Raw genomic sequence first — 10,313 nt, 5'->3', positions numbered from 1 at the left:
TCTGTAACAGTGACCAGTGCCTGGTGTTGGAAGAGTCCTACACATGGGTCTAGTCTGGTGAATAAATGTGGACAGGACAGGGTAATACTTATGCTAAGCTCACTGGCTTCAGCCAAGTCTTTGCTTGACATGAGTGTTGCTTGCGAACTTCCTCCGTGTGTAGAGACTTCTTTAAAGAATGCTTATAGCAGCTGGGTAAGACACAGGTGTTTTGTACTGTGTTGAAGGACATAGATAAAAGGAAGTTAATCAGTACAATACATAAAAAGTATTGCCAAAATGACCCTGTATTGTGAAAAACAGAAAAGACCCTATATTGAGTGGTACGATCCAAGTAAATAAACCAATTGGAATAGGGACACGTTGACATGAAAGTAGCCTGGACAGAAAAAGTTTTGTAAACTGAAGCCTTCACATGTATATACCATGGGTAAGGTAAGACACAATGCTTAATGTTGATTGGATGGTCAGATAACGTGTAAAGGTATAAATATGCTAGAGTGTAAGGGAACAGTCAGACCCTCGTAGGAAAAATCGACAGTGTCTACGCCCCCAAGAGAAGGTAATTCGGCAATATCTTTTTCTGTATATCTGTCATTCATTGCTTTTATGGTAATTGTAATGTGCAGGGCCTTACATCTGGTTCAAAGAAAGGTTTGAATGAATAAACGTGACTGTCTCAGTCTCCAGTGTATGGTAATCCTCACCAAATGCTCATCCTTCAGAAAGAGCTGTAAGAGGCCACATGCAGAAGCAGTTATGGGAACAGTCTGCCCATACTGGAAGTTTCTTCTGTTAGTACAAGCAAATGTGAACAAGAACAAATGTAATGCATGATAGCAACTGTGAGCTGAACAGAAAGTTCAGCCACCCATGGGATCATAAACTGTTCCTCAGAAAGTAGCTCATGTGTGACTTTTTCACATGACCTCAGAAAGGATGTAAACATTCTGTGGAGAACTAATCATAAGGGAGTTTGCAAATCTACAAAATAACTCTTCCTCTCCCAAAGACCTTGTATTTTCCATCAATATCTGAAGCAACCACCTAACTTGATCTGAGGTTAGAAAATTATTTTAACTTTGTTAAAAGGGCATTATCTAGACCATCCCTGACAGTGTTTGTCTAACCTGCTCTTAAAAATCTCCAAAGATAGGGATTCCACAACTTCCCTAGATAATTTATTCCAGTGCTTAACTATTCTGACAATTAGGAAGTTTTTCCTAATGTCCAACCTAAACTGCCCTTGTTGCAATTTAAGCCAGTTACTTCTTGTTCTATCTTCACAGGTTAATGAGAACAATTTACCTCCCTCCTCCTTGTAACAACCTTTCATGTACTTGAAAACTGTCATCATGTCCCACCTCAGTCTTCTCGTCTCCAGACTAAACAAGCCCTTTCCCTCCCTCCTCCCCCTCCCCCCTTCCCTCATAGGTCATGTTTTCTAGACCTTTAATCATTTTTGCTCTAATAAATTGGTTAGTCTCTAAGGTGCCACAGGTACTCCTTTTCTTTTTGCGAATACAGACTAACACGGCTGTTACTCTGAAACTTAATCATTTTTGTTGTTCTTCTCTGGATTTTCTCCAATTTGTCCGCATCTTTCCTGAAATGTGGTGCCCAGAACTGGACACAATACGCCAGTTGAGTCCTAACCAGCGCGGAATAGAACAGAAGAATTACTTCTTGTGTCTTGCTTACAACACTCCTGTTAATACATCCCAGAATGATGTTTGCTTTTTGTTTTGAAACAGTGTTACACTATTGACTCATGTTTAGCTTGTGACCCACTATGGCCCCAAGATCCCTTTCCACAGTACTCCTCCCTGGGCAGTCATTTCCCATTGTGTATATGTGCAACTGATTGTTCCTTCCTAAGTGGAGTACTTTGCATTTGTCATCACAGAATTTCATCCTATTTACTTCAGACCATTTCTCCAGTTTGTCCAGATCATTTTGAACTTTAATCCTATCCTATCTATCTCATCAATCTTCTTCTTAGTGTCCAGCTTGGTTCTGAGTGCTTACAGTTCACTACCTTACAAACGAGGTATTTTTTAAAGGAATTCAATATTTTTAACATAATTTACCGTGAAAGGCATACAGTTCCCTGCAAGCCAATAAGGTCTCGTTGGTACAAAGAAAGGACATTATGAGCTAAAAGAGGAGGAAAGTCTTGAAAAGATTAAGTCTACCATTCAGCTGAGATGAGGCCTTCTTTTTATGGAGAAAATAGAATATCACGGCTGTTTTCATCATTTTCATCATGATAAAGGGCAGGCAAGTAGATTTTGTCAATCAGGTGTTTTAACTGTTCTGGAAATTTTGCTAGGTTCAGCTCTTTCCATCAGTAGAGACTGAATACAAAGAGCCAGATCCTCAGTGGGTCTAAATAATCGTAGCTCCATTGACAGGTCTCCTGAGAGAAATTTGGAGGCCCGTTAAATTATGTTTTCCCCCTCCCATTTCACCCTAAATAGATAGTTTTGTGGGGGCACTGAGCTCAGGACCTCAGTACAATTGTTCCATCTTACCTCTCTCATCTGCCCTGTCTATTGATAATTCACACCCGCTGAAGGTTTGCCCAGTGAGAAGATTTGCTGAATGATGAGTTGCAGTAAGTTCCATTTCTTAAAAACGTTTAAAAATTTTACTTATTTTCCTCACTTTACTCATGTGAGTGGAACCCTTGACTTCAAAGGAATCATTCATGTGAGTAAATTCATGCATTTTTATTTTATATATGTCTATATATGCAAGTTTATGTATGTATTAACTGTTTGCAGAATCAGGGCATTAGATGTTATTCACAGGATATTATTCATAACAAAATAAATGGCTTATATTAAAGAGGGAGAAAATATAATTGTTGATTGCCCGTGTTGATTAGACTTTGATACAAAATATTTAAGGCTGGGATTTTCAAAGGTGTCTGAGGGAGTTAGGCACCCAACTCCATTACATTTCATAACTCCCTTAGATCCTTTGCAAATTCAAATCCAAATAGGGAAAGGGGCCTAAATTTAGGTTATAAATTAACCTGACATTGTAACTTTAATGAAAACTCAGAACACCCAAAACAAGCAATCAAACAAAAATTCAGAACATTCACTGTAAAAGTCATTGATAGATTTCAAGTTAGGGACAACTTTTTCAAAAGTGGCTTCTAATTCTGAATGCCTCAGATTTGACACCTCAGGATTAATCCATCTGTGAAGGAAACTTTTGGCCAGCACTGGGAACCTGATATTTTTTTCTGAAGGTGTTTTCGAAACTCGGCATATTACAGTTTTGCTGTATTTGTGGGGCTTGCGGTCTGTTGCTTAGCACAGGTGTCTAGGAGTGAGGGTACCTGGATTCTGTGCCGAGCTCTTTTAGGGATGCATAGAATAGCTGTTGTATCAAAGGAACAGGAATCAGTACACTTGGGTTCTATTCCCATTCTTTGAGGGGAGTTAGGATCGTGGTTGGAGCAGAGCGGGGGCTGAGAATCAGGGCTCCTGGGTTCTATTAACGGTTCTGGTTGAGAAGTATGTTCTATTGACTAAACAGGGAGAAGAATTGCAGACTCCTGGCACAGCTGGTCAAAAATATTTGAAATTCACAGTTTTGATGAAATTCTTCATAAGAATTGAAAATTCTGATAAAAAAGGGATGCATTCTTTGTGGGTTTTTTTTTAGCAAAATTGCTTCCTTTGTTCTTTGGTCCTCTCTGGCCCTGAGCTTTGCTGTAATTGGCTCATTGCATGACCTTGCACACCTCAGTATCAACTGGTCAAAGGAGGTTGCAACTGAGTCATTTTCAACCACCAAAAATGAATGCTGGTTTATAGATGTAAATGGTTATTTATGCTCCAAAATTGAGTAGCTGTCCTCTGAACTGCAACTTTGTATTACATCCCCACTCCAACTTGGGACTTCAGCAGGCTTGGAACCGGAGACTTTCTGCACAAAAAGAATTAAATGTCCTCTTGCATTGTAGGAAGGAAATTGACAGGTACAAATCTCATGTGTTCAGTATTGACCTAAGTCTGCTCCCACTGACTCAATGACAAAAATCCTATTGACTTCCTTGGGAGCAGAAATAGGCCTATACTGAGAACTTTTGAAAAGCTCACCCTATTTAGCAGGGATGTTCAAAAGAGACGAGGGGTTTTGTTCACTTCTAAAGGAATCTCAGATTGTGCTGAAAGCCTAACACCCATAGGTCTTTCTTCTGTTGAAATTTTTCAGGGTTTTATCAAAAGGACAACCCCCCACCCCCACCCCAGAAAATAACTTTTTATTTGAAAATTTTCAATTTAAAACAACAAAAATATAAATTAAAATAAAATCAGTCTTGGGCTTTGGATGCTGACCGTGGAAAAAAATGTTTCATTGACAAAAACTAAAAATTGTGTTTTTCAAGGAACACCTGAAAATGGAATTTCTATCATGAAAGTTTCTTTTTGGTCCAAAAGCCACTTTCCACTGGAAAAAAAGTTTCCACAGGAAAAATTAGAACAAGCTTAAATTAACCCTGTGAGCAGGAAGGCTCCAGCAATGTACTAGCAATAGGATATTTTCAGCCTTAAACCATTATTTCCTGCTGTCAAGGTTCCTCCCCCACTCTGAACTCTAGGGTACAGATGTGGGGACCTGGATGAAAATCTCCTAAGCTTACTTTTACCAGCTTAGGTTAAAACTTCTGCAAGGTACAAATTAATTTTATCTTTTGTCCTTGGAATATCCACTGCCACCACCAAACTCTAACTGGGTTTACTGGGAAACGTAGTTTGGACACATCTTTCCCCCCAAAATCCTCCCAACCCTTGCACCCCACTTCCTGGGAAAGGTTTGGTAAAAATCCTCACCAATTTGCATAGGTGACCACAGACCCAAACCCTTGGATCTGAGAACAATGAAAAAGCATTCAGTTTTCTTACAAGAAGACTTTTAATAGAAATAGAAGTAAATAGAGGTAAAGGAATCACCCCTGTAAAATCAGGATGGTAGATACCTTACAGGGTAATTAGATTCAAAACATAGAGAACCCCTCTAGGCAAAACCTTAAGTTACAAAAAAGACACACAGACAGAAATAGTCATTCTATTCAGCACAATTCTTTTCTCAGCCATTTAAAGAAATCATAATCTAACACATACCTAGCTAGATTACTTACTAAAAGTTCTAAGACTCCATTCCTGGTCTATCCCCGGCAGAAACCAGCATATAGACAGACACACAGACCCTTTGTTTCTCTCCCTCCTCCCAGCTTTTGAAAGTATCTTGTCTCCTCATTGGTCATTTTGGTCAGGTGCCAGCGAGGTTACCTTTAGCTTCTTAACCCTTTACAGATGAGAGGATTTTTTCCTCTGGCCAGGAGGGATTTTAAAGGGGTTTACCCTTCCCTTTATATTTATGACACCTGCCTCTTTTAATTATCTGCTCTTTCTGTGCATCAAAATCATCTGCATCCCACAAAGCCACAGTTGTGTTTAATCAGTTTAATTTCATGTCTTCATTTGTTTTGGCAGGTAAAACAGCTGACCGCACTGGAAAAGGGCTATCACACCATTGTGAAGGAATTTATTCTCCTGGGATTCCCTGGGACCCAATATTTGCAGATCTCGCTCTTTGTGCTCTTCCTTGTCATGTACATCCTATCAGTCACAGGAAATGTGGCGATCATAGTCCTAGTGGCAACCAGCCGTCACCTTCGCACCCCAATGTACTTCCTTCTCTGCAATTTCTCCTTCCCGGAAGTATGGTAGACCACAATTTGTATCCCAAAGACGCTTGCCAACCTTGTGTCCCAAAGCAAATCCATCTTCTTTGTCAGCTGTGTCCTACGGATGTATTTTGTTTTCTCCCTAGGATGCACAGAGATTTTCTCTTGGCTGTCATGGCCTACGACTGCTATTTGGCTATATGCTATCCTTTGCTCTACAGCTCCATCCTGAACAGCACCTTGACTGCTCAGCTGGCTGTTGGCTCTTGGTTGTGTGGTTTCCTGCCTATTTCTGTCCTAGCATTTCTGATCACCAGGTTGTCCTTCTATGCCCTAGTGTCATCCATCACTTTTTTGGGGACATAGCGCCGTGGATAGTTCTTTCCTGCACAGATACCTACCTTATTGATCCGGTGGCCTTTATCATCTCCTTCATCGTCATCCTGGGCTCCTGTGTCATAACCCTGCTCTCCTACATTTACATCATCTCCACTGTACTGACAATCCCATCAGATAAGGAATGGAGAAGGGCCTTTTTAACTTGCTCTTCCCATCTCACAGTTGTCATTATCTGGTACGGTTCAACCATTTTCTCACATGTCAACCCTTCCATGCAGAACTCACTGGAATTGACCAAAATAGTCACCGTCTTGAATACTATTGTCACACCCCTGTTGAACCCTTTCATCTACACACTGAGGAACCCAGAGGTAAAAGAAGCCCTGAGACATGTATTCAGGGAAGCGATGTTTTTCAAAATGAGTCTGAACATGGAAGATATACCAAAGCTGATAGGGTACTGAAAAAACAACAACAATCCCTGAGAGCCAGAAGTCTAAAGGTAATTAGATGCCTAACTCCAATGGAAATCAATGTGAGTTAGGTGACTAAATAACTTTAACAATCTGGTCCTTAGTGTCTCACATCCTTGAACATTTACAGCCAGATTGTTAAATGTATTTAGGTGCCTAATGGGATTTTCTATGAGTTTTAAGGGCCTAGATGCTTTTTAAAACCACAGTTAGCAGCTAAATACCTTTCAAAATCCAGCCCTTATGCATTACTATCCTCTTACTTTGTATTTAATTTAAAATGAAACAAATTGCACATGTGCCAATCATTTATTTATATTAAAGCATGGCCTGTGGAAAGGATAGAGATATCGACAGGCTTGGCAGAATTAAATTTTTATTTTTTATAATTTTGACAGAGAATATCAAGGTTTATTTGTAAGCATTTTTTTAAAAAATATTGTCTATTTGTATTTTCACACTTGTGGGAAATTTCTGTGGCATGTCAGACAATAAGGTGGGTCAGAGAATAATTATTTAAAGACAATTGGTTTTTTGAAAAGTTTGCACTTTATAAGGATTAAAACTCAAATTGTCAACGTCACAAGACAAAATATACACAATATATTCCTAAATCAAACTCCAAGAAGTTCTGACGCAGCATGTTTCTTACTTTGCCTCTCTGTACATTTCTATTTGTATTGATGGAACCTTTTATTTTGGTCGGTTGACAGTCTGTATGGCGCAACTGGCATTTACCGACATTTACTGATAAAAATTTAACCCTTCCAAACCGAGGTAAGATAAACCCACAGGAACCTCAAATCAAGACCCCAGTGGATTTTGAAGAGGATTCAGAATAAAGTTCCAGTTCTAGTTCCAGACTGGATAAAAACCCAGATGGGTATTTTTGTAGCCTTCTTTTTTTCTTTGTTTTTAGTACATGGGCATTCCAAAATTTTGGAAAGATTGATTTCACGAGGATTCCGCCGGTTTGGACTGAAAATATGTGAGAATAGCTTGCAAAATTTTGATGATGTCAAAACTGAATCCGGAATCTTAGTCCTGATTGACCTTTAAAATCAGATGCAAGTCATAATGTAATACCCTGGCTCAATACAAGAGATGTACTTGCCGTTGTTGGTTACTACAATAGCCTTCCACTTTGTCACATCTAGAGAAGTTAATTTTTTTCCCTCCAGTGCTAGAGGCCTGTGTTTTCTGTGCTGAAATTTCCCAGGTCATGGGGTGAATCCCCAATTTACAATAAGCCTAGATCTAATCAGGATTTGAATTCACCTGTTGCCTTCTCTATCCACTTTTACTAAGAGTTCCTCATTGTCTTGTGTTATCTCCTCCTTCTATGGCGACGTATATCTAGTGGTGCTTGTGGAAGTGGCTGAGAGAAAATAAGACACCTAACTTCTTTCCAAAACTTAAGGTTTGAGAAATTTCACAGAACATCTCCTTTAATTTTCCAAATGCCTTTGCACTTTCTGAGTTCATTCATTGTGAATACAAATATCAAAAAGAGAAGAACCAGAGGTGTCCTCATTGTACCTTCAACCTGACTGGGGCCATGACGCACAGGGATCCTCAAAAGAAATGAAATATTGGAAGACCACAGAGGTTGGGAGAATTTTTTTGGGGAAAAAAATCATTATTGTTAAATCCAAGCATTGAAAAATCATGAATCAGGGCCCCACAAATCATGAGATTGGCTTTAAATAGTAAATGTTGGGTTCTTTTGATTTGCTCTCTAGTTTTTGAGTCTGTAGGGCACACTTCATGTTCTTATGGTTTTCTCTGTAACCATGAGTGTGCCCTGGTGGCAAGAGGACTAGACTGCAACTAGGAGAATGAAGTGAGCTGTAGCTCATGAAAGCTTATGCTCAAATAAATTGGTTAGTCTCTAAGGTGCCACAAGTACTCCTTTTCTTAGTTCTATTCCTGGCTCTGCCATTGGCTTGGGGGGTGACTTTGGGCAAGTAATGGCTTCTCTCTGTGCCTCAGTTTCCACATCTGTAAAATGGGGATAATGATATTCACCTCCTTTATATAGTGCTTTGTGATCTATGGATGAAAAGAACTACCGCAGAGACAGGCATAATGATTATTTAAAAGAAAATATGAAAGCTGATCTGTTGATTCAAGCGGTTGAGACTTGAAGAAAAACAACAAATATTGTGAGACAGACATTAAAAATCCTAAGAAGATCCTAGCCCCACTGACATCAACTACAGAACTTAATTTCAGTGGGGCCAGGATTTCACCCTACATTGTCCAGAATTTTATCTTAACCCAACATTCAAACCCTTTGAGGCTTGCCTGCTGTCTAGGGCCAGATGTTCAACTGCCAATTTACAGTAGATTAGCATCTGGTCTACCAAAGGTACTTAAAACAGATGGATGTGCTATGTACAATTAATATCGCTTCATAAAATAACATGGAACTGGTTAAGATTTTGTGCAATCTGATTTACCTAATATTTACATAAAGATCATTGTAAGTGGTCACTCACTGATTCACATAAGCAGTGGCCATGTTTCCATTGAATCTTGAGTCCATTGAGTTTCGTGAGTGTAAATTCTAACGTTTCCATGCACTCACAGGTGTTAGAATCATGAAGTGCCTCCGAAATGTGGTGTTTTTGTGGATAGCTATCACTTTGGGCCTGGTGGAGGCTGTTTTCAAAATGTTAAAGGTTATGAAAGTGATATGTCCAAGGAAGATTATGTCCACAAATCGTTCTCAACCAATTTAGTTTATTCTGTGAATTCTACTTTTGTGAGACACTATGCACTTGATCAGTCTGGATTTATTTATTGTTGGAATACCTAGATAGTACGATAAATTAGATTAGATAGATAGATGCGTATGGGGACACAGAGAGAGATCATTTTTGTTAACTGTGATCTCCATACAGTTAATTCACCTTCCTTTCCCCTGATACTTGAATAGAATTTTACTGGTAGCTTTGGTTTCTCTTGGCAAACATGGATGTTTGAAATGGAATTTCTAGATTGTGCTTCACTGGACCATCGGACCACCTGAAACAATTCGGGAAATATCATTTGATGGTTCACAAGATAAAAGAATAATTCAAGTTACTGATTTCACAACGTACTCAACTCAGTGTACAGTGATAGCAAGACACAGAAACACAGCAATTAATGTGAATGAGGGACCTGATCACCTCCTACGATATGATTTTTATTGTGCGCTTTTTGTCTAATATGCAATATAAATCCCAGGCTCATGGTTTGAGGATCTGAGGATTTAAATTAAAGACTTATTTATCCTTCCTATGGAGTGATTATCAAGTTGGGATACAAGCTTGGGTACTGATGTTACATAGGGCATTGGACCAAATTCACATCTGGTGTAACTCACTTGGCTTTGGAGAATTTGCCCTAGTGTCTCACAGGAACAGAGTGGGTGGACAAAAATCTCCTTCAACATGAGCCCTATATAAATACAAAAGAGGGATACACATTACACTTTAAAGTAAGAGGACTGTAATTACAGTGTAGTTACAGTGCAATGGCCCTCTGAGCTGAGTGGTGACTGCGCCTAAGGCTCTCCTCTGCCTCTGCCTCCATCAGAGGGGAAGGGCCCATTCCCCTCCCTGCACCCAGACGGGGCCGGTGGCTGAGCTGAGAACCCAGCTCCCACCCCAGAGCAACCAGCTCAGGATGGCACGAACTCTCCTTCTGCTTGTGCTGGGTAAGTGACTTCCCTCCGCCCGCATCCCTCTGTCTGTCTGTCTGGAGATCCCCCCGCCCAGCATCCCTCCATCCCTCTGCACCCC

At 39.8% G+C, this 10,313-nt stretch overlaps 1 pseudogene; it reads left to right on the top strand.

Annotated features, from left to right (window-relative positions):
- The first annotated feature begins 426 nt into the window (after positions 1 to 426).
- On the top strand, positions 427 to 6,513 carry LOC140898143 (olfactory receptor 6F1-like; annotated as a pseudogene).
- The last annotated feature ends 3,800 nt before the right edge of the window (positions 6,514 to 10,313 follow it).

This window comes from Lepidochelys kempii, chromosome 14 (assembly GCF_965140265.1).
Source record: "Lepidochelys kempii isolate rLepKem1 chromosome 14, rLepKem1.hap2, whole genome shotgun sequence".
Classification (NCBI taxonomy): domain Eukaryota; kingdom Metazoa; phylum Chordata; order Testudines; family Cheloniidae; genus Lepidochelys; species Lepidochelys kempii.
This window is presented reverse-complemented; position numbering and strand designations above follow the sequence as displayed.